Below are 26,358 nucleotides of genomic sequence, written 5' to 3' on the forward strand. Positions count from 1 at the left end.
TTTGCATCAACCTATTGATACTGAGAAGGGCCCTTTGGTGCTCTTGGGCACAAAAGCCTTTCTGTGTCCCCCATTTCTTTGATTACAGGAAATAGGCTTCATTCAGCCTCCATGACCTCCCCTAAGTTCCAGCAGGCAGATTCAAGCTGTTGTTAATTAAGGAAGGGAGGGGATGTGAGACAAGGAAGAAACAGTCAAGAGAAACAATAGTGCAGCCTTGGGGCAAGGTCTTGACTCCCCATCAAGGGATACACACAACAATATATTTGAGCTGTTCTGCAGATACTGAAACCCCCTCCAGGTGGGAGAAGTTAATGCTTAACAAGGGTACGCTGCCCACAAGCACATAGACCCCAGACCGGTTAGAACCAGAAGGTTGATGATGCTGATTCCCAATTACCTCACCACAAACCAATCAGGAGAATGTTCACAAGCTGATCACATCCTCTTTGAACCATTACCATAAAACGTCTCACTACCCTTTTCAAGTTGGGACACAGTTTTGAGGGCATTAGCCCTCTGTGGCCATTTACCTGGCAAAGCAATAAAGCTATTATTTTTTACTTCACCCAAAACTCTGTCTCCAAGATTTAATTCGGTGTTGGGATACAGAGGTCAGTTTCAGCTTCACTATGAGATTCCTCCAGACCCATAAGGTTTAAAACTCTACCCATTGTCTCTCTTTTCCCCAGAATTTGTTCATGTATTCCCTTACTTGGAGAATGTTGCTGTATTCAACTTCCTTCGCCTTCTTTCTTGCCCCTCTCTTCCTATCCCACCCACAAACCCTGCCAACCTGCCCCAGAAATATCTCCTATGGTTCAAAATATGATTCAAGCACTAAATTTAATCCCTTCTCAAAATTAGCATCAGATGACAAGAAAATCTACATCAATGCTGGAAAATTGGTAAGGGAAAATAACACTCAAATGATACTCAAGGGTTTTCCATGCAATATAGTGAAGTGAGGCCAGCCAGGGAGCAGGCTACTCTGGCCCGCAACTGCCAAATGCAAGGGGAAACCCACATGGGAAACAAGAGACAACAAGGGCAGGGAGCCCTGGCTAAGCCCCACCAGCAGCTCCTGGCTTGTGGAGCATAAGAAATGAATGTTTGTTTCACCTACCTTAACTTTTCCTTTGGAGGAGCTATCCTACCCTACTATGTCCCCAACCACAAGACCTGCCACACCCTAACCCCAGGGTTGAGTGTGTGACCACGCTAGGTCAAACAGACTTTTCTTCCTGGGAGTTCGAGGAAGACACACAGGAGAGAAGGCATTTGGAGTTGAATCATCGGATTGACAGCCACAACCTAGAGACATGACCCGGAAGCCCTTGTTTCTAAGAATCCAGAACTACAGCACATCCTGTCCTCCCGAGGCACAGTGGTTCCTTCTTCCTTTGATTTTATAAGGTATTCCAGTATCCTGAGTGTTTATTGTATTACTATGCTTCACAGTATGCGTACACTACATAGTTCTTCTACATAGATCAATATTTCATAATTGAGGTTAAAGAATAAAACAGAAAAATAAAGAGAATTTCTAAAAGAGATTCGCTTCAAGGCAGTGGGGTGGGACTCACTGTGATGTAAATAAGAGGAAAGAATTATGTGCTAATTCTGTGAAGGAAAATGGAAAGCATTAAAATTATTTGAGAGAGCTAAAGAAATGTAAAATCTAACCAAGTAGGGGAGGAAGTTAGTGAGATCTCAGTGGGACTGAGGGCTTCATTCAACTCACACTTAACTCGGTAACTGGTGAGAGTTAACTTGAACCCAGAGGACACGGGCTGCAGGGCCATCCCATTTGAATGGTGTGGTCTAGGAGTCCCTATAGTCTCCCTACGGATGATTATTAAAAGACTCCACACATCCATCTGAAGCACAAGAAGACCTGGGAATCCAGGACGTGGATCCCAGACAAAATTCTCTTAAAGAGAAGTGACACCTTTCTGCTCAGGATGAGAACCCCCATATTCCTGGAATGGTGTATCAGTCAGTTCAGGCTCTCTTAACAAAACACCACAGACTCAATGGACTCAGAAAGCAGAAACTTATTTCTCATAGTTCTGGAAGGTAAAAGTCCAAGATGAAGGTGCCCACATGGTCAGGTACTGGTGACGACCCTCTTCCTGGCTTGCAGGTTATGCCTTTGTCCTCACATGGAGGTGAGAGGGAGAGGGAGGAAGCTCTCTGCTATCTCTCCTTATAAAGACACTAATCCCATCTTGAGGACCCCACCCTCATGACCTCACCTAAACCTAATTACCTCCCAGAGGCCTCACCTCCTAATGCCATTGCATTGGAGATTCATAGGGCTTCAGCGTATGAATTTGAGGGGTGGGGGCTGGGGTGGGGGGGCTGACAAAATTCAGTCCCTAACAAACTCTAAAACTTCCAAGGGCATCGTTTACCCTTGGAAGGCGTTAAGATGTGTATAATCTATCTTAAAATACTTTGCATAGGCAGTGTTATATATCAGTTTAAGTTATACCTTAGGTATAGTCAGTGGCCTTATGAAGAACCCCAGCCTGTGGTTGGCATTCTCACCAACAAGCCTACTGTACACCAAGAAGGCTACACCAAGAGCTTCAGCCACCCAAATCTCCATCAAAGCCCAAGGTTTTTCTAATTAATATAGAAAGAGTCTGAAAAATGTTTTTGTTAGTGAAATTAGTGGTATGCAAGTTATGTGATTAAGTAAAATATGTTAGTTACAATCCCCACACTTCATGAATAGGATAGAAGAACCCAGTAAATGACGTCACCAACATTTGATGTCTTAAAACTCCCATGTCTAGCCATCAAGTTGGGAGAAGTCTGGCCTGTGGATAATGTCATATCTTCCTCAGATAAACCTTCCTGCATTGCAGTCAGACCACCAACAAGACAGAGAAATGGGACTTCACTGAGCTCACACACTTAATAATAAGAGTTTGTTTAATAAATATCCATGTGGAAGGCAGAGTTTGGTTTGAGATCTGCTCCTCTCACCTGGTTGGGCCGTCACCATCTGCCTAAAAGAACCTGAAAGCTTCTGACAATCAGAGAACTAGCCAGCTCCCAAGAGAAGGTTAGACTATAAATGCTTGTATGTTACAATGTGTATGTTTGGTATTTAAAGTGTTTGGGGATAATCTCCTCTATCAGAACCAATGAATTCACTTGGTGATTCCATTAAAATGTGCATTTTATTTTAGGCTTGAGATTTTAAGCTGAAAGGTTTAAGAGAATTTGGCTAGGTTTGTAAACAGTGCTGGAATGCTTAAGAGAAGTTGAGATTTACTATATCCATAAGTTTAATTTATTATATCAACTACAGAGGAGAAATCAAATACATTATATTTATAAATGCAGTAAAAAATGTTCAAAGGAATTTAATTAACCAAATTGTAAAAGAGGCTGATTATTTAGGATAGTTTTGTCTGTTCACTGGAACACTAATAAAATCACCCTTGAATAGGATTGTTAAAATCCACTGGATTTATAAAAAGAACAATAAGACTTACAAGTGGAATTTACAGGCTTAAGGAAAACAAAACTTGGATGTTTTTTAATTTGAATAAATTGAATGTTAATCTAAAACCCCCAATAAATGTAAGTCATCCCTTTTAGGGGGAAAAAGCCACCCTAACGACCAAAAAACTCATATCAACCAATGAGAACTTATGAGTTATTATTAACTGAGGTATTGGCATTTTTTCCCCACAAAAAGAATCAGCTTTCAAGGTCGGTGGTTAGCCAACTTTTTGATTATGCACCCCTAATAGTAGAACACTCTGGAGAATGTATCTTTACTACATGTATATTTACTGACGCACCGTGGTGGGCACTACGAGGCAGTGCCAGGAGTCCCCTTAGATGAAAGATGTGATGCCCAGCTACTCGGAGTGCTGGGGGCAGACAGACCTCGGTGGCCAGTCCTTTCAGGGATATCTCTGCTGCAGAGAGCCACCTGGCTGACCTCATGTGCCCTCTCCACATAGCCCCCATCCAGAGAGTCTGCTGAGCAGATGCATAAAGGCCTGACCAGCCAGGTCCAGCTCTGGACAATTCTGTAGACTCATCTAGCATCGAGCTCCACACAGGGTCATTGAGGCCACCATGGCTAGACCTCTCCCTCTGCCCCATCCTGCTTCCTTCTGCTTCTCCCACAGATGCCGATGCCTGGGACACCCCCAAATAAACATCCTGCAGGCTCTACTCCTTCTGGGACACCCAAACTGTGCCACAAACTATGTGCACAAACCTCTCAATGGCTTTGTTAAACATTTGCCAAGTTTAATATCCTTCTGCTATTAAATACCTTCAGACTGGCAAACAGAAGTGAGGAGACCAGAATTCTGGTGAGCTTTAAAGTATGGATAATTGAGAGATTACCTGCTATATGGTCTGTAACTTACAGGAAAATACTCATCACAGGCTACATAATATACGGTATTGCATTCTAAGACTTTTTTTCATCTATTACCGCCTCTGACTTAGCTCCTGGCAAGGCAGCTGTCGTTATGTCATCGCCATTGCCTGCGCAGGAACAAACGTCAAAACTACCAGCATCAAAACCTGCAGGGTGGACTTCTGCTTCCAAGAAGGGAATAGATGTCCTTTCCCAATTCCTTTCGATATGTACAACTGAAAACCTTGAACATTATATTTAAAACAAATATAAGGAGACTCTGAATTGTGAGAGAAGAAGACAGACAACTTGGATGAATATCCAGAGAACTATGCTGAGTAGAAAAAAAAAATCTTAAAAAAGGTTACATACTATATGATCCATTAACAGTGGTCCCCCTTATCCATGAAGGATATGTTCCAAGGCCCCCAGTGGATGCCTAAAGTAGCAGATTTCAAACCAAAACCCATACATACCATGTTTTTTCCTATACTAGCAGGTAGCTAGTATATACAACATGGATACACTGGACAAAGTGATGATTCACATCCTGGGCAGGATAGAGCAGGTCAGCAAAAGATTTTATCATGCTCCTCAGAAGAGCACACAATTTAAGACTTATGAATTGTTTATTTCTGGAATTTTCCATTTAATATTTTCAGACCACAATTAACTGTAGCTGAAACCACAGAGAGCAAAACCACAGATAAGGGGGGACTACTGTATACAACATTCTCAAAATGACAAAATTTTAGAAATGGAGAACAGATTAGTGGATGTGAGAGATCAAGGAGAGGACGAAGGTGGGAGGGAAGTGGGTGTGGCTACAGAAGTTCAACAGGAAGGATTCTGATAGTGATGGAAATTTTCTGTGTCTTGACTGTATCTGTGTCCCTATCTGGGTTGTGATGTTGTACCATCGTTTTGCAAGATGCTACCATTGCGGGAAACTGAGTAAAAGGGGCACAGGGTCTTTCTATATTATTGCCCACAACTGCATGTGAATCTACATTGTCTTAAAATAAAAGGTCTAATTGGAAAAAAAAAAAAAACCTTTCAGGTTGGATGTTAGCAATTTAGAAGAAAATCCTGTAGATGAAGTAAAATACTTTTTAACCCCTAGGAGTCAAATAGTTGTAGGGAGGGGTTGGAGAATGGTGAAATCACAATGTGTTTTGGGATTTTCCCATAGATGGCATCAAAATTAAGTTAGTTCTCAGAGATGGATTTACCACAAAACTAATAAAATTTAAGCTTCTGGTAGGGTCACTTGCACAGGACCTGACCAAGGCCCTGAGATGCACCCTAACAGTGTAATTGCATGAGTTAAACCTGCAAAGGTAAGATATTCAACCAGTACTGGTGAGGACCATGGTCTCCTTCTTCTCTGAACTGTCCCCACCTCCATTCTCCTCAGGTTGGGTAGGGACCTTGTTCAGGGGAAGTTGAACAGGAGAAACAGGTCATTTGGTTGGTAGTTGAGGTTCGATGAGGCTTACATGGCTCACAGACACTTGGAAGTTTAACCAAGTCATCGCTAGTCATCTCATTATAAGAATGCTTCCAGGTTTGCCCCACCACCCGCTATGTCACCTCACCCAGCAACCTGGCACAAAGGTGTAGGCCCAGAAGTGTCCCCCTACCCCCACCCCAAATTCATAGATTGAAGCCCTACCCCCAATGTGACTATACTTGGAGATGGGGCCTTTAAGGAGGTGATTAGGTTAAATGAGGTCATAAGGATGGGGCCCTAATCCAATAGGACTTGTGTCCTTATAAGAAAGGGAAGAGGAATTCATGGAAGAGACTCTGACAAGTACAGGTTTCTGGTAACTGACTGTACTGCTGAACTGAATGAATAAGCATTTTCAGAACTCTAATGAAAAACTGATGAACTCATAAAAGTGCTAACAAAAGATCAAGATGAAAAAAAAAAATTAATTACATGGGACTGAGTGAACTGATGAGGATGATTATAATTTTTGTGACTTTCTGTTTGAATTAAAAAAAAAAAAATCCCACAAGGACTCAGAGGCAAAGAATATACAAATCAATTTTCACTGCAAAGTAAAGGAGCTGTTACAGTGGAGGATTACTGGACTGAATGTCAATATTATGACATAGCATGAGTGTGTTTCGTGTTTGGTCATTGCAATCATTGTTGCTTTTGTTGTGGTCATCCATTTACAATGCTTGGTGTCAGTCTATTTATCTCTTGTAAAAATAAAATACAGTGTGTGTGTGTGGAAAAAAAAAAAAAAAACCCTATCAGTGAGCGGCAAGCGAAAACAAGCTCAGGACTCCCACTGATTCTGCATTATGGTGAGTTATATAATTATTTCATTATATATTACAATGTAATAATAATAGAAATAAACTGCACAATAAATGTAATGCGCTTGAATCATCCTGAAACCATCCCCACCTGCCCCCAGTCCGTGGAAAAATTGTCTTCCATGAAACTGGTCCCTGGTGCCAAAAAGGTTGGGGACCACGGGTCTAGACTTGAGAAAGTAATAGAAAAAAAATATTAATCAAATTAAATTTAAAGTGTTACGCTGAAATAAATAATCTTCTAATACTATTTTTAAACTATTAATGAGTTAGCGAGAAGTCACATCATTGATGAAAAAGTAAAGTTTAATTTTCATCTTACTCTTTTACTTGACAAAAATATCAATGACCCTTTATGTTAGCACTACCTTCTTCAACAATTGCACACCTATAGGCTGGCTACAGACAGGGCTATAGAGACAAGAGTTTGGTAAAAATCAACCAAAGCATTCTGTAAGAATCAATCACCTATACGGATTTTACAATATAGTATTGTATATGTTATTATTTGTAAATTGTAATTATTTTTATTCCCAGAAAGATTTACTAGCACACCTCTTTTGGGGAGGACCACAATCACTAGCCCTTGAGGAGTGCACAGTCCAACTGAGAAATGTAAATACTCCAAAATATCTGATACAATGTGTTAAATACTCTAAGAGAGGTATTCAAAGTGAAATGAGTACACATTAGAAGTGGTTATTTTTTCTGGGTGGAGATGGCGGAAGAAGAATGCATATCCTAATTTGTGAAACAGTCCATCTCATAGTAATAAAGCCTTCTTTGCATTATAAAAACAAAAAACAAAAAACTATCACACTGTACACTTTAAATATATACTATTATATTTGTCAATTATTCCATAATAAAGTTAAAAAGGAGAAAAAAAAAAAAAAGAAAGGGAAGAGTCACCAGGGATACCCGTGCAAAAAGAAAAGGCCCTGGGAGGACGCAGTGAGAAGGCAGTGGTCTACGAGCCAAGGAGAGGCCGCAGGAGAAACCACACCTGCAGACACCTTGATCTTGGACTTCCTGTCTCCAGAACAGTGAGAAAACACATTTCTGTTTTTTCAGCTGCCCTGTCTGTAGTGTTTTGTTATGGCAGCCAAAGCAGACGAATACAGCTCTAACACCTCAAGCATGGGGGTAGTGAAGGGAAAATAAGGTTCGAAATGTACAGAGCCAAAAGCTAGCCTATGCAAATTTCTTGCAGTCATCAAAGGTGTAACACTGCAAGCAGAGGGCTCAGTTATCATCAATCCAGATCCACGTGGAAGTGCTCTTCTGTAGAGAAACTCAACAATGACATGTTTACAACTGGAAACAAACCATACTTTATTATGAAAATCACACAATTTATTAGAAGTCCTCTGTTTTAAGAGGACAAACATGGAACTGTGCCTCAAACTGCAAGTACTACAGACATCTCCGTGGGTGAAGTTTCATACATTCCAATACATGAGATGGCTTTTCTTAGTGTAACTATAGCATCTTGTCCTGATGGAATCTGGCAATCTCATATGAAATGGCATGAAAAATCAAATCGAAGTGGTGAAATGGTCTGAAGAATTGAGTGTTCCAATGACAAAAACTGCTTCTCATATTAAAGTCAATTTGATAACTATTACATAGCTCAATATGACGCAGCAATCACTGAGTTTGCAGCCAAAAAAAATGTGGGAAAAAGAGCATTGTCGAGGCAGCCCAAGTACTCAGTTAATGAAAGAATTTTTTTTTTTTTTTTTTTTTTTGGTAATTTGGACTGTTTGTGGTATTTGACAACTCCTGATTGCAAAATTTGACTTCACAAATTTATAATATTTTGTAATATTTGTTTTTCTCATTCTGAATAAATAATCATGATCATACCTAATTTTGTATCTGTGATTTTGTGTTCTTTTTTTGAAAACCTCCCTCCCCGAATTTTATAAACTTCAGTCCCCACACCACCTAGCTCCAGCCCTGCTGCATCTACATGAGGACAGAGCCACGTAAGAGCCAGCACCTACGGCTTTAGTTATTCTTTAAAAAGCTGCATTTACAATAGCCAGGACATGGAAGCAACCTAAGTGTCCATCATCGGATGAATGGATAAAGAAGATGTGGTACATACATACAATGGAATATTACTCAGCCATAAAAAGAAATGAAATGGAGGTATTTGTAATGAGGTGGATGGAGTTAGAGTCTGTCATACAGAGTGAAGTAAGTCAGAAAGAGAAAAACAAATACAGTATGCTAACACATATATATGGAATCTAAGGAAAAAAAAAAAAAAGGCCATGAAGAACCTAGTGGCAAGATGGGAATAAAGACACAGACTTACTAGAGAATGGACTTGAGGATATGGGGAGGGGGAAGGGTGAGATGTGACAGGGGGAGAGAGTGTCATGGACATATATACACTACCAAATGTACAATAGATAGCTAATGGGAAGCAGCCGCAAAGCACAGGGAGATCAGCTCGGTGCTTTGTGACCACCTAGAGGGGTGGGATAGGGAGGGTGGGAGGGAGGGAGATGCAAGAGGGAAGAGATATGGGAACATATGTATATGTATAACTGATTCACTTTGTTATAAAGCAGAAACTAACACACCATTGTAAAGCAATTATACTTCAATAAAGATGTTTAAAAAAAAAAAAGCTGCATGCATCATCACAGTCTTTAATAACACAAAGAAGAGCACTGGGTTTAAAAAAAAAAAAAAAAAGACTTTCTTAGTCAAGAAAGTGATTGAAAAAAGTCAACCTTGGAATAGAAAGATATTTTTAGGAAAACCATAAACAATTCTTCATATACTTTTTTTCTTCTTAATCTATGAACATGCTCAACATACGGTAAAAGTTTAAGTCTAATCTAAAAGTTTCTTTCAAAAAATACAAAATAAAAAAATTTAAGTGATTAAGAAGTATTGTATCAGTTTTATTGGCAGCAATTTTTTCTTAGTGATATACAAAATAGTGACATGTCTTACAAGTGATGACATCTTAGATTCAGTAACATACACAAGTGTGTGTGAAGCAGTTTTCATCTACAACCCAGGAGTGGTTCACAAACATTTTAAATACCCCAATCAGGAATCTACACTCCAGGGGCAGTTCCTTCATATTTGAAAGACCCTTTTCAGAAGCCCACAATGCAGAGTCTTCAACTATATCACTCTGACTAGCAGAGGGTTTGTTAATTAGCAAAAAGGGTAGTAGAAAGAATTTTTTTGTTGGTAAAATGAGTGGTGTTCAAGGTCTGTGAATTAGGAGCTAGAAATATTTTCCAGGCACCTCTGCGCAGGTATGAGCAAGGTCCAAGAATCTAGCTAGCAGACTGACACTACACCTACAACCCTCTGAAGTCTTGGATTCCAGGAAATAGCTATGGATTCTGCCGCATGGTCTGACCTTCAGAGAGGCTAAGGACAGACAGCTGAGCCTCCCCTGAGCTTCCAAGGACAGGTTTCATTCTCTTTGCTCAACAAAGCTTGTTTGGTGGCTAAATGCATTCTGAGACTTGCTTTCATTGTCAACACTTGGTAGTGAGGTTATGGAGAACAAAAACTAGAACCTTCACCCATCTCTGCTCTTGGGAGGCAACCCGTATCCACAAAAAGCCCCAGACAACTGTGAACACCCAGCTGACCATCTACAGCTGGGAACACCCCCAGTTCCCCACCTCCCTTCACCATCATCACCCTCCCAGACCAAAGCCACTTCTCCGAGCCACTGAGTGTGTAACTGATTCGAGAGCCACAACCCAAGTCATGAACCCTCATAATCACGAAAATCTCTCTCCTTGGCACAATTATGTGAATGAAATGACATTGGCATAGGTTCAGCTTTTGGAAATTTGTTTAATTTTGCTTCAGGTAATTAGCTTATTTGTTCTCCCAGCATGACCCAAAACTTATCCATTTGGAGTCTCTGTTACTAACAGACATATAGTGGTTGCTTAGCAACACCATGCATTGTTATTTCTTCATCTAATTTAAAATTCTCAATTCACCATAAAGGTCTTCAGAGAGAAGTTATTGTTCAGGGTGGGCCAAATACCATTTTTCACTGTAGCCCATTCAATTTAGAAAAGAAATTTCAGTGTACTGTTTAATCAACATAAAATGATTTGTACAAAACATTTAACATCTTCTTGAAATGTAGCTGTATTCTTTCACTAATCAGATCTACTTAATTTATTCTGAACTTTCCCAGGGAGATTTCCTTTCTCCTTCCATCCTTGCTCAGTCTTCTCGTCCAACTTCCAAGGTGATTTATGGATACCCTTTAGACGGGAAGTGGCAGATCTGGGAAGGAAGTTTGGAAATATAAGTACACTTTTATTGTCCTGCAATTAGTCATGGAAAGGAGCCTCAAGTAGTCATTCCAATGAGTCACTTACCCCAAATTCCAAGTTCATTAGAATATACATTTAACATCAAAGTTTTCTGATAAAGAATTTCCGCAAAATGAATCAATTGTTTGCTCTAATAATAGTCTGGCTTACCTTCAAGTACTAGGGGAGAGTGTCGTTGAGGTGGCCTCCCACAGTACAGCACGTCATATTTTTTTATTCACCAAACAATATTCCTTGACGTTAAGATGAACTTCTTGCCAGAACTCATTGGAAAGGACTCATTTTCATAAAGCAGGCAAAGGCATTCTGCAGGGACCCTTTCATTATGTGTTGAGTGTATTGAAACAGCAAGTGAATCAAAATGGATTAAAAAAGACTCGATTATCATGATTGCTTGGAATCTGGAACAATCTGGAATAAAAACTCACAAATTTAGGCTAATGGGGGAAAAGAACCATAAGAGTGAATAAATGGGCAACAATAAATGGAATGTTTTAAAGGAAGTGCAATTTTGTTCCTATAACAATATGGAGAAAATCTGATGCTCGTAGCAATAAAATCTCTCTGAGGACAGACAAGATTGATTTTTGTTGGCTTAAAACCTCATTACCCCTCTCGGTTTGTGTGTGTGTGGTGGGACGAGACTCCCCAGAGAGGATGCTTAAGTTACAATAAAATAAATGGTCGATAAGTCACTGGGGTGGGGGTCAGTTTATTCTTGGCTTTGGGATTTGTTTTCATAACGGAGACTGTGATCTTAGGGGCTAAGAGGAGGGGCAGCTAGCAACATCAGAAAAGAAACTTGGGAAGACGAGTCCAGCCATCCAACTGAGGGGCTTTACTGAAGGTTTGCTGTAGGTGTGGAGCCAGTACTCTCCTCCCTAGAGAGGCAGCAGAGGGCGCTGCTTAAGGGCTCACGTTGGAACCAAGAATACCTATGTTCCAATCTCAGCTGTGCTGTGTTTTAATCCTGTGACATTAGACTGATCACACTTACCCATCTGGACCTCAGCATTCCCATCTGTAAAATTGGGGCAGTAATTCCTCAAAATGTTGTTATGAGCATTAAAGAGTGAATACACAACAGAGGAGGCTTCATGGGCTTGTGACATGAGCAGACACACAGGGCCCTCCCCATCACCCTCCCCCATGCATAGAAGGGTCCCTATGCTTGGTTTAGTGATCTGCTGTCACTGTCTTGAAATTTCTAATCATTATTGAAGAAGGGCCATGTATTTTCATTTTGACCTGAGCCACACAAATTCTGTATCAGTGCCCTAAACACATTACATTAAGTATTTAGAACAAGTCCTTGCCCATAGTCAGTGCTGACTGTTACCTTTATTCCCCTTCTCCCAACACAAAATTTTTAGGAAAATTCCCAAGATAGCAGTGAAGATAGAAGTTGGGTGGGAAAGAGGGAACTGGGAGTTGACAGAGGAGCCAGCCTTGGTGCCTAACATACTAATTCCTGCAATATCCCACCAACAGAGCAGGATGAGAACAGAGCTGCACAAGGGCATCCAGTCTGTTTTATTTGGGACTATTTTACTTTCAAGTCTGGATAGAAACTATACAGGCTGATGAAACCTGCATTGACAGAGAGGTCCTCAAGAACCAAATTTAGTGCCTAGCTACTGGCACTTGTGATGAACACACCGATTGTTTACACGCAAACCAGAACTTTAAAGGCACGAAAGGTCATCTGAAGATCCTTCATCCTTTTATGGATGTTGTATACGAGCACCCATGCCCTGCCTCTCCCAGCCCCACTCGCACCCCACCCACCCCTGCCATCATCCTCAGGGCCCAAGGCAAAAATACAGTGGAGGCCCGTGTGCCTTATGTCTAAATATGAACAAGTAATTCATCAAGACAACAAACTTTTAAATAAGTTATTTTCTATTCTACTACCTTGTCAAATACACCTTCAAGTGACCTGGAAGGCCAAGTTCCAATTTAAAATTGCTTTCACTTCTTAAAGTTGTTCGTGTGTATGTGTGTGGACACCCCTGCCCTCACAACCAGGCTCCACCCCTTATTCCTGAAACCATTCAAGCTTCAGCCACTCTTGGGACCTTGGGACAGATGCTCCAGTGGGTGGGCCGCTCCCCATAGGACAAACCTGAGGAGGACACCAGCACAGAATCAGAATCTTGGATCCACTAGCAGGTTTCAAGACCCACAGCCCAGTGACAGCGTCTGTGACATCCAGTTACAATTATGAAAAAGAACATCTGATTGGTCACTCCTAAGCCAATGGGGTTACCACTCTTTGGGCCAATCCGCAATGTCCAGGGGTAGAGGGTCACTGGATGAAAAATAGGCTACCTAGGCACACTTTCTGTGAAGGTGGCATAGACTCATTTGGTAATCTGAACAGGACTGTCAAACATTTACACACATACCCCAAACTAGGTAGTTCCCTGGGCAGGATTCTCTGGCAAACCAGTGATGTGGTGGATAAGCCAGTCAGTATTACAGTACAGAGGGAGGGTTATCTAAACACTAACTGGTGTTGAAGTGCGCAGGTCACTCACTGATGCTCTTTACATCCATCCCTGGTGGACAACACTAGCCATCACCAATATCCCATTCTCTTTCTGTTCTGGCCAATGGAAGACTGCACATCTCAGGCCTGTGCATTTGGGAGCTGATGGACCATAAGACTAGCTTCTGGCCGATGGGTTGACTGAGGTAGCAAAGAGCGTCTCTCTTCCCCTGCTGCTGCCATCTAGAAGTCCATGTGTTCCAGATGGCACAGCCAAAAGATGGTAGCGCCTCCATCATCCAGGGCCCCTGATGACTGGGTGAGCCCAGCCATCTACCTGCTGTGTTGGATATCAAGTACAAGTGAGAAGAAACTCTTGTGTTACTCCATTGAGCTGTTGGTGTTGTTTCTTACTGCAGCAAAACCCAGCCTGTTCCAACTAATACACTCAATCCACTCAGTTAAGTTCCAGATGAATCAAACTCAGACATAAAGCCAAATAAAAAAGGCTTACAGATGACCTTTGATATTTAGAGCCACCTTTCATAATTAGCAGGATTTCTGGTTCTTGTATAAGTGGGAAAGAAAAAGTACCATGAACTTTAAAATTATGGAAACTGAATTCAAAGGGAGTTGAATGTACAAAAGCACTTAAGACGCTGACAATTAATTCGGGGCTGGATGAACCAACCATGGCTGATCAGAGCACACCAGACCACTGCTTCGAACCTTCATGAGAAACATCGTCACTGTCAGAGCAGTGGTTTGTGCCGTCCAATAACTTGTCTCAATGACACAAAATTGTGTCTCCACCTTTCTGCCTTCAACTGCACATGGTTTTAACCTAATTTCCTATCATCTTGTTTCTCCCCACTTTTTACCCTCAAACAACCTTTAATTGTGATAATTAGGAGCATTAGAGCAGACAGAAGTTTGTAAGGGGAAATCAGATCCATTCAGGGTCTTGCCCTACCCAGTTAAGGTAATTATCTTAAAATTCCAATGCCGAGACCAGAATTCATAGCTTCCTACTCACAGCCGAGTCACACCCAGTCACGTCCATTGTGTTGCTAACAATTGCCATCACAGATACAAACTCACTGCTTCATCAGACAAGGCAGGAGAAAGTCCAGGGCTCTCTTTAATTCATGTCCACACAGACGTGATGACCAGGCCGCCTTAAAACCCAGCAGCTGTTTTGGTCAGTCTCTCTGCTATACTTGACCTTGATGACTCTCCTCAAAACTCTCTATTCCCTTGTCCCAATAACAAGGCTGGCTCATGGCCCTCCTCCTACCCCTGTGACCACTCCTTAGTGGACCCTGACTCTTCTCCCTCCCCTTAATTGCTGGCATTCCTCAAGGATTCACTCTTAGTCACTGCTTTCCTTGTGGTCCATTCTCTCCTTGAAAGAGCTTAGCTATTCTCATCTACCTAATGTAGACAATGATACCCAAGCCCATCTCCTCAACTCCCAATTCATATACTTTTTGCACATCTCCACCTGGACATCCCACAGACACTTCGACATGCCCCAAACTAAAACTTGCCACTTTTCCCCCCAACTCCTTCCTCTTTGGTGTTCTCTATTTTTTTCAGATGATACAGTGGGTTGAATGGTGTCCCCCCACAAAGAGACGTCCATCTTGACATCAGTATGTAACCTTATTTGGAATAAGCATCTTTGAAGATGTAATTAAGTTAGGGACCTCAAGATGAGATCATCTTGAATTCAGGGTGGGCCCTGAATCCAATGACCGATGTCCTTCTAAGAGAAAGACAGAGGGAGATTTGAGGCAGACACACACAGTGGGAAGGCCACATGAAAACAGAGGCAGATACTGGAGGGATGCCTCTACCAGCCCAGGAACACCAAGGATTGCCCGCAACACCAGAAGTGAAGAAAGAAAAAGCCATGGAAGGGATTCTCCATCAGAGCCTCCAGAGGAACCAATCCTGCTGACACTCTGATTGTGGACTTCTGGCCTCCAGAATTTTAGCACAATAAGTTTATGTTGCTTTAAGCCACCAAGTTTGTAGTCATTTGTTACCCAGCCCCAGGACACCAATACTGATGGCATACCTCCCACCTTTTGAAACCTGGCAGTGACCTTGGACTCCTTCCTCCTCTCTCTCTTCCCATTCCCAAACAGTTGCCAAACCCTGTTGACTCTTCCTCCAAAATATCACCCAGATCTGCCTCGACCTTGTCTCTCTCAAATCCAGCCATTGTATGTCTAGACCACATTTTGTTTATCTTCTCATCTGTCAATGGACATTTGGGTTGTTCCTACCTTTTGGCTCTTATGAATAATGAACAATGCTACTGTGAACATTGGTGTACAAACATCTGTTCAAGTTCCTTATTTCAATTATTTTAGGGGTTTTCCTGGTGAAATTAGTGGCATTTAAGATTACTGGTTGGTGGGACTTTCCTGGCAGTCCAGTGGTTAAGACTCCACTCTTCCAGTGCGGGGGACAAGGGTTCAATCCCTGGTCAGGGAATTAAGATCCCACATGCTGCACAGTGCAGCCAAAAAAAAAAAGATTAAAAAAAAAAAAAAAAAAAAAAAAGATTAGTGGTTGGTGGGGCACATGAAGGAAGGGGGCATAGGGATCAAGCAGTGCCAGCAGCCTGTACCAGAGGAGCAGGCGGTTGGTCCCGAGCCCTGTGAGCTCATGGCCATGTGCTGAGTTGCTACAAGAAGGCAAGTCCTGCCCCCATGGCCCCAGTGAGAGCCTTACCTGCAAGGCAAGGCTTGCAGCCTGAGGAAAGAAAAAGGGACAATACCTTCCTCCCTCCCTGGTTACCCGCTGCAAACCTCCAGGGCCTCCCCATATTTACCCAGATTAGCTCAGGCCAGCTCACAATGCAGGGAGACCCTGGTATCAGCACAAAGCAGGTTAAACAAGATGGTGAGTGAATACACACACAGCACCTGGAACGTGCCAGGTTCCCAGCTGAGTGCTCACCAGTGTGAGCTAGGATGAGCTAGCACAGTGGGGAGTGGCAGGTTTGATCCAGGCAGGTGGTCAGAGTGGGGAGGTACAGAAGATGCTGGGCCAGGGAGCTGGGCAGTGAGAAAAAGTGTATGAGTTTCCTATTGCTGCTGTAACAAGTTATCATGAATGGAGTGGCTTAAAACAATACAGATTTACTATTACAATTGTAATTTACAATTCATTTAATATAATTGTAATTTACAATTACCCATTTACTCACAATTCTGAAGGTCATAAGTCTAGAGTGGGTCTCCCTGGGCCAAAATCAAGGTGTCAGCAGGGTTGCATTCCTTTCTGGAGGCTCTAAGGAGAAAACCCATTCTTCACCTTTTCCAGCCTTGAGGCCACCTGCATTCCTTGACCTGTAGCCCCTTCCTCTATCCTCAAAGCCAGCAACCAATGGCAGGTCCAGAATCTCACGTAGCATCCCTCTGCCCTCCCCTTCCGCCTCCTTTCCCACTTTTAAGGACCCTTGTGATAATGTTGGGCCCACCCAGTGAATCCCAGATCAGCTCCCCATCTGCTGATCAGCAACCTTAATTCCATCTGCAACCAGAATTCCCCTTTACCATGTGACCTGACATATTTACAGGCCCCAAGGATTCGGACATGGACATCTTTGGGGGGCCGTGGTTATGTTGCTCACCATATATGATCTGGGGAAGGCAGTATGGGGAGATAGAGGGGAAATCAGAATCAGGGAGGAGGGGTAGTTGGTAGCAACACTTCAAAGACCAAGGAGAAGTTTAAGAATCTAGAATGGCTTTCCAAGAGCAAAGCAGGGTGTCAGACTCGGGAGACGGGGGGTAACGGGTGTGTTATCATAGCAAAAATGGAGGTCTAGCGAACAAAGCCAGGGCTGGTGGGTGAGGCTGGGGTACCGGTGGGGACTTGGCCTCAAGAACAAGGTGGAAGTACATTCACAGTCACTGGGGCAGGATCAGAGCAGCCCTGCCAACAAGGCTTATGGAACGTGGAGTCGTCTGAGAATTTAACCACTTCTCAGGGGATTCGCAAGTCCCCTGACTTTGTAGCAAGCCAGATCACATCCTGAAGTTAGAAGGCGGGTGTTGGCAGGAAGCAGCCAGGGCATCCCGGTTCTAACCCACATGCAAAAATGCCGAATGCTGTTGGAGTGTGAAACACAACCAACAGGACAATGGGAGGAGGAGTTCTTCCACTCGGGACACAGACTCAGCCAAACAAGGAGATGAATGCAGACACCAGGGGCCAGCCGAGGACCAGGAACAGATGGCACCGCTCAGGTCCCCTGCGCCAGCTTTGCTGAGTGAGCCGGCAGGCTGACAGCCAACGCCAAAACGGACCCAGAAGATAGAAGGGAACTTTCGAGGGTGCGCTTGGATTGGAAGGCAAAGAAGAATGTTGACAGGGATCAGAGCTGTCCGTCGGGAATTTGATTCCATTTCAGCTGGGCAGCGGTGATGAGTCTTCGCCATTTCTGCAGAAAATAGGAAGCCAAGCAGCCCTTTCTCATTAATGCACAGTCAAATCAGTTGTGCTTGGGGGATGCTTAGAAACACCAAGTCCCGCCTCGAGGTGGCTTGGGCATGAACGTAGTTGCCCCACAGGTCCTGTGTCACCAAAGGAAGACAATCATAAGGGATTCATCAGTCTTGCAACAGAATTCTCACTTCAGATGTCAAATAAGCACAGGGCATAAAAAGGACCTCTCCCCATGTTGATTTCTCCCTCTGCTCTAGATTCTGTTTGATTTCCTAGGAGACCTTAGGGCATTGCTTTGTTTAAGATGCTGAAAGCCCAGCGATCCCGAGCTGTAATTAGCTTTCTCCATCAGCAGAAAACACCTTTGTCTTATTTCTCAAAAGTCAAAGCCAATCAATACACACTACATTTTATACCTCCCCTGGCTAATCAGAAGGTCAACTGGCAAGAAACTTTCCACCCTGGGCATGGCAGAAATCCTCAGGACTACAAAAAGAGCAAAACTCACACTGTCTCCCCCTGCCTTCCTCTGAGAAGTTATCAAAGGTGAATCCAAGGGTGCTGGCCAAGCAGGGCAATAAGGTGCCAGGTTAACCTCAAAATGCAGGCACTAGGACCCAGACAGAACCCACAAGCATTTCTGAGTTAGTGCCTTTTCCTAGACTGGGGCCCCACTATTAAAAATGAATATATTAATTGGATCACAGCTAACACTTTTAACCGAGACTCTGATTTGCAATTTGATAAACTCCTGCTACAGTGACTAGTTTATGAAAACTTGAACATTAAGACCCCATTCAACCACCTCCTCGCCAGCCTTGTCGGGCTGGTTATTGAGAGCATCCAGTTTTCAACATCAAGCCTTTCATTTCGGAAAGCCTCAAGATCATACATGGTTCGCCATGCAAGAGTTTTTACTACAAAATGATGTTAAGTCTGCTTAAACGGTACAGGCCTGGTTAGGTCTAAAATGGAATATGATTTTCATATTACTGCTTCCAGAGGAAAGTCTCAGCACCCAGACATTCATTTCCCATCAGATAAAACAATAGCCCAACCCAAGTGATTTAAAAGTAGAGCAGGGCTTCCCTGGTGGTGCAGTGGTTAAGAATCCGCCTGCCAATGCAGGGGACATGGGTTCAAGCCCTGGTCCAGGAAGATCCCACATGCCCGCAGAGCAATGGGGCCTGTGCGCCACAACTACTGAGCCTGCGCTCTAGAGCCCACGTGCCACAACTACTGAGCCCGCGTGCCTAGAGCCCGTGCTCCACGACAGGGGAAGCCACCACAATGAGAAGCTCGCACACCACAACGAAAAGTAGCCCCCGCTCGCCGCAACTAGAGAAAGCCCGCACACAGCAGTGAAGACACAACACAGCCAAAAATAAATAAATACATTAAAAAAAAGTAGAGCAGGGCGTTGGGTGGCTGTCAGGGAGCTTTCGAGGAAACTTCTCTTCCTGCCATCTTTGTGCAATCACTAGGAAAGAAGAAGAACAGTAGATAAGGAAGAAGAAGCAGGTCACACCCAGGCATTAATTTCAGGAAATCGAACACAGGCTTTAGTCTCCATTCAGCTGCCACTCATCTCTGGTTAGAGGAGAACAGTTCAAGGTCCAGAATAAATGGGGGCCCACAGCCTTCGCGAGCAAATTCTAAGGGCTTGGAGCTGTTTGGTGGAAAACCCATCCCTGTGGAATCACTCCCCATAGTGCCTGGGCGGTTTCATATTCCTCCCCAACTGTTACCTGAAACGGGATAAAGCAAGACTGACCCACCTCCCCACTGCGTTGTTTGGAACCCCCGTTAATCAAGGCCAGCAGATTCGGCCGGCAGGAATTTGTGCTAACACTTCTCAGGTGACTGACCATGGCAAGGCCGATATGACTTAATAGTACGGATGAATGAACACCTTCCATCTTGTCCAGAAGTCCTTCACCTGACTTTCAAGGTTCTGCATGAGCTGGTCCAGGCCTACTTAGCGACCTTTACTTCTAGTAAACATCAATCTTCCAGCTGTCCTCTGCAAATTTCCTCTTTCTTCTCCCCTCTCGTAGAGCCCATCCCTCTTGTGTTCGCCATGTTTCTCAGACCCCAGGGCATCCCAGGACTGAGGCCTGCGGAAGCTGCATTTTTACAGACTCTTCGGGAGACATGGCTCAAGGCTCCAAATCCAACCATCTTCCAAGCCTCCCCCTCGTTATCTACACTGGCATGTCCCAAGCTGCAGGATGTGGCCCCCAGCACAGGGGTTGAAGTCAATTTGGGGAGTTCAGAGTGAGACAAGCATTTTTTATGAATCAGAATAGAATCTGAAAAAGAATATACCTATATATAAATATATGTATGTATACATATCTGAATCACTCTCCTGTACACCTGAAACTAGCACAACATTGTAAATCAACTCTACTCCAATTAAAAATGATTTTTTTAAAAAAAAGTCACAACAACACAAGATGAAAAGTGCTGGAACACCAAAGACAGCACAAGGTAGCTGTAGAGGAGAGAGCGCATCAGTGTTCCCGCAAGAGGCAGGGAGGCGTCGCCAAGACTGTGGAGGCTGGGTGGCGGAGGCTGGGTGCAAAGAGGAGGAATGACTCTCTGGACAAAACGAGCCCACACGATTGGCTCTTCCTGCCCTTTGCAATCACCTGGGCACTTGTTTAAAATTCCCCGAACTCCTCCTCCCAGAGTCCAGCTCGGTAGCTCTGGGGCAGGGAGGGCCCAGCTTTTGCACAGGGCTTCCATCCCCTCTCTTCTGTGCCCCTGCAGCAAGAGGGCAGAAGGCTGTTCAGTGGACCTGCAGCATTAACTACACATGGATTAAAAACCCAAGATTCTCAGTGTATGAGACTAGTGTACGTACATATAGGAGCCAGCAGGGCATTCATGCAAACTTCTTTTTTACATTGATATAGTTCAGCCTTGCACCGCTTACACTCAATGAGAAAAGGCTTCATACTCCCAAACGCTGTTCAGCCCGATATCCTTTGTAGAAATTGCTTGCTAACTGTTTCTCCATCTACCAGCCATGATGCCTCCTCTCTCCTCCTTTTGGGAAACTACCTCTCACACATTCTGGGGTTCTCACGCTGGCTCCAGGATGGAGGATGTGACCAAGCCTAAGGGAATCATCAGCAACCCTCAAGCTACTGCAATTGATTTTGGGGGTAGAAATCCACACAGAAAATTAGAACTAAGGGGATATAAGGAAACCTTGGCTGGGATTGTTCTTGGAGAGACACATACTCTTTCCCTCTCCATCCCCACCTGAACCTAAGATGAAGTGATGTTCAGGCTGCAGCAGCCGGCTAACCACCGTGGGATGGGGGAGTGGCCATTCTGAGAAAGAATTCACACAGAGAAAGTAGAGCTCATACCTAGAGAGAGAAGCCAGGTTCTGGTAACAGTGTGGGAGCCCTGGAGCTTGGTCCACCTTTTCCATTATATAAACAAAAACCTTCCTATTTTTGTTTAGGCCAGTTAGAGTAGCATTTTTTTTTACTTGCAACTGCAAGGGTCCAACTGATACATCTTCCACCTCCTAGACACACTGTAAGGTGATTAGAGGCTCCCAACTCCTTGAGCTTCTACACACCTTCTACACACAAGGTGGGCACTTGGTAAATTTTTATTAACTATATGAACAGACAGTTCTTTTCCAAAAACAAGCTACAACAGAAAATTTCATTTTTCCAAAGAGCAATTTTGGACATGACTATTGTACATCCTCCATGATCATATATAAAAATAAAGCCACTTTCTTAAACATCTAAAAGAGAAACTATAAAACATATATGGCCAAAATTCATTTGACCTGTATTATGCAATATGCGTGATACACTGTGGCTATAAGATGTTCCCCTGATCCTTAATAATCTGATTCTATAATTTCCTAAGATTCTCTTCCAAAACCCAAATGTAAAATTAAGATTAAAGGATCATTACAACTGAGTTAAGTTCAATTAAACATGCATCCATTCAACAGTAAATCAGTTAACGGGCAGCATGCCTTTATGTACCACCAGATGTGAGATGCCTTATAAGCTATGATGAAACTGAGCTTGATAACTAGAGGGAAAGAGTGAAGTATACCAAGTGGTTTTCAGGCATTTTGTAGAAAGGAATTCTGTCCTACCTGCAAGATTAGCTTTTGGATCCTCTAAGAAACTCTAATTACTATTAAAAATGTTTCTACTCTTTATTTTGTAAGTTTTGTAAGACTGGAGAAAATCATAACTAAAAGGATTAAAAGTTAGAAACCCCTGACTTGTCTAGGAGCAAACATATTGTATTAGGATTCTTTGCTCGGCAATTGTCAGAAACCCAATTAGAAAAGTGTGGGTAAAAGCTGGAGATCCATTGGCTCACATTAAACATGTTGTCCTTGCCAAAGGTGGGGAGAGATGGAACCAAAAACTCAAGTGGTTTCGGGGCTTTGTTTCTATCTCATTCTCCACAAAGAGACTTTATTATCTCAGACAAGGTTAGTCCTGGGGTTGAAAGCAGAACTGCCAGCTACTCTGCACTTACATCTTCACAGTTTTGTGGCCAGAAAGAGAAAGACTTCATTTCTAGTCCAAATCTCCCAGGTCCAAATCTCCCAGGGAAGAACTCTGATTGGCCAATTTCGGTTAAATGTTGGATGACCATCTGTCCCAGTTTGCCTGAGACTGAAGAGGTTCCCCGGACATGGAACTTTCAATTTTGAAATTGGGGAAGTCTGAGCAAGTATAACCCTAGTAATGCTACCTCCAGACCAATTATTGTAGCTATCGAGGTGAGTTACCAACACTCGAATTTAGATCAAATGTCTGCCCTTTAATGGATCGCAGTTGGGACCCATACAGGACCCACGCAGACCTCAAAGTGGGACAAGGGGAAAGAGCCAACAAGAAGGGTGACTTAGAAATGACCACCAAAAGATGACTGTAAGGTGGGCACCTGCCCCAATCTGTTTCTATCATACATACCTAATAATCTGGTTAACTGATTCCTGGAATCATTCCAATAAAAGAAACTTACCTGGGAATTTTAATTCTCTAAACTCCCTAGAATGAGTCTTAGTCCATTATTGCTTCAGTTTGACAAATGCTACCCCGGTGAACCAAAATAGTCAATACATGCCTTCAACCACTTCCATATCCAAGAAAACTAATTCATTTCTTAGAAACTATCCCACTAAGTACTACATTAATCACTTGTCTTCAAAACTACTGTGCTCTGTCAAAACACATCCTACAGTTTGATGTTAAACAATCTGAAGCATTTATAACAATATAATGTATGCACACTGTCAAATTGCATATTTCACCTTCTAGCAATTTTCTTTTCTTGAGAGCTTAGTTTCTCCTTCATGTGCTTTAGAATTGCTTGAATTCTTTAGCTTATTGTTTCAGGAAACAGAATTAATATTTAAAAACAGTAACAGTGTTATTTCAAGAATGTCTCAGTAATAACCAGAGTTCCCATAACATAAATTATCTTCTCCTTTTAGTAGTCTTATTTCCTTTACCAAGTCACACAATCAAGACAAGCCAAGGAGGAAAAAATATTTGAATTATATTACATCTCCCAGGAAGACTTAAGTTTGCTCTACCAAGATGCACAGTCAACAAAGACACACAGACATTCTGGGCGGCCTTCAGCTGCTTATGCTTTTAAGAAAATAGATTAAGTATCATGTGTGCAAAATAGCAGCATGTAAGGAATCATCCTGGGTTATAAAAGCACAAAAAGTCACAACTGTCCCACTCTCAGAGTTGCTTCTCACTACCTTTGACCCCTTCGCCAACAGACTATTTGAGACCACGTATGGTCTCTAGGGACATCCTGACCTCTATAGCATGAAGGATCTCTTTTTCCTTGATTCAGCTGGTTCAAGTTGGATATTTCCCCAAAGGATATTTAATAGAAAAATAAGGACAAGTAAAGCAGTAGAAAATACCAAAGGACAGGCGTGCATATGTTTGCAGAGCAAAGGTGCTTTGTTCTGAGGTTACTGAAATAAGATAGGTCTTGTTCCCTCCTTCACAAAAGCAGGGCCTCCTGGTCCTCAGCTCTAGATGACCCGGAAAGTAAGCAAAGTACTCGCATCCTAGTAGGAGACCCAAGTTCCAAGTGTTCCCTAATCCCACTTCAGCTCACTCTCAGCATCTTTGCAAAAATTGCACAATGTTAGGTATAGAGGGAGCCGGAAGAAAGATTGGGGAGAAAGTACATCCTGGAGACTGGACAGGAAAGTTCAGAAAGAAGGGGAAAGTGCTGGAAAGGAAGGGGAGGGGAGGTATCTGTATAAAAGAGAGTAGAACAAAGATGTCTTGGTGAGCACATTGATGGGGGGACCAAAGGAGCCCCACAGCCGTGCGGAGGTGGAGCACCCACTGAGTCCAGGACGGAGAGGTTCTGTCTCATATCCCAGGCCCAGCTGCCCTCAACAAGTCTTGGCTGAGGTCAGTTCCCAATTTAGGAACCGGTGAAAGACACCTTGAATCATGAACTATATCCCCTAATTTTAAAACGACTACTTTTGTTGGAATCCTTGAAATTGAAGGCAAACTGAGACAAACGAACTTAAACAGGGAGAAAGGATTTTTCTCAAGTAAGTTTGCAACACAGCACTTTGAATTCACCTTAGAATTAAGCCTTAGAATTAAAGGTTTAATTCTACGGACCAAAAAAATTGACATATTAAAGTTAAATTTCACGTAGTACTTTTATTTTTAGTAATAATATGCACATGGATATCTTACAGCTGCTCACTTTGCATTGTATGATCCAGTTATAAGTAACTATACATGAACGATTTTTGTAGGTTGAATAATGACACTCCAAGAGAGAACTGCAACTTAATCCCTGGAACCTGTGAATATCACCTTAAAAGGGAAAAAATTACTTTGCAGAGGTGATAGAGTTAAGGATCTTGAGAAGGGGAGACTAGCCTGTGTTATGCAGGTGGCCCCTAAATGCGATCACATGTGTCCTTATAAGAGCGAGGCAGAGGGAGATTTGACACAGACACACGGAGGAGAGGGTGATGCAATCACAGAAGCAGAGACTGGAGTGAAGCAGCCCTGAGCCAGGAAGGCTGCAGCCACCTAACGCTGCGGGGCAGGAACAGACGCTCCCCTAGAACCCCCTGCAGAGGCGCAGCTCTGCTGACACCCGGATTTCAGTCCAACAATAACGATTTTGGACCTCTGGCTTCCAGAATTGCGAGAGAATGAATTTCTATTGTTTTATGTTACCAAGTTGTGGTAATTTGTTATCGCAGCCACAGGAAACTCATACAAGGATGTTAAGAATCCATATTTCTAGGGTAAGAGGAAAGATGTACCATTATGAAAATCACAGAAACTAAGTGTACATACTATTATTAACATAAGTTGAAACTATCAGTACGAACTCATGGGTTTTTTTCATTGACACACAACATTATATCAGTTTCAGGTATATAACGTAAGGATTCGTTATTTGCATACATTGAAAAATGTTCACCACAATAGATCTAGTTAACATCCATCGTCATACATAGATATAGAATTTTTTTCTGTGATGAAAACTTATAAGATCTGCTTTCTTAGCAACTTTCAAATACTGTATTTATTTCAGTATTATTAACTATAGTCACCATGCTGTATGTTTTAAAATAGAATATCGCATTGAATCTAAGATTCACATTTTTTGTTACATTTTAACGTCTCTGAAATCAGGAGTTATCTTACAATTAATGACAATTCATACGAAAATTGGTTGTGAACTATTTTTTCAATGTTACCTAAAATGATGCTGCAACATACAATGAACGAAGCCTTGGCTTTGATGAAATGTAGAATATACTTCCTAGTTTTAAGCATTGACATGGCCTAGAAGCTTCCACATCCAAATCTGTGACAATTTGAGCAACAAAATGAATCTCAGTTATAGTGGATTGAAACACAGTGAATCAGTGAAAATAGGTGAGTCCACAATGATACTAAAAAAGAGAGAGATTAGGAAAAATTTCTTATGTCACAATATGCTGTAAATTGCTTTGAAAGTTGGTAATTAAAATGAAATAATTAAGCATTTATCAAGCCTTCCCAGTAAAAATAGCATTTCAGAGAAATCAATTATCTGGTTGATGAAGGAAAGCTCTGCTTTACAGAAGAATGCCAGATAATAGTGAGAAGAAATAATGGAATTCAAAAATCAGCATTCCGCAAACTTTTATGAAGCCATTGGCCCAGGCAAAAATATCCAGATGATGTTAAAGCTATTGGGTATGAGTGGATATATGTATATGTATAAGTGATTCACTTTGCTGTACAGCAGAAGCTAAC

Source organism: Eubalaena glacialis, chromosome 4 (assembly GCF_028564815.1).
Source record: "Eubalaena glacialis isolate mEubGla1 chromosome 4, mEubGla1.1.hap2.+ XY, whole genome shotgun sequence".
Lineage (NCBI taxonomy): Eukaryota > Metazoa > Chordata > Mammalia > Artiodactyla > Balaenidae > Eubalaena > Eubalaena glacialis.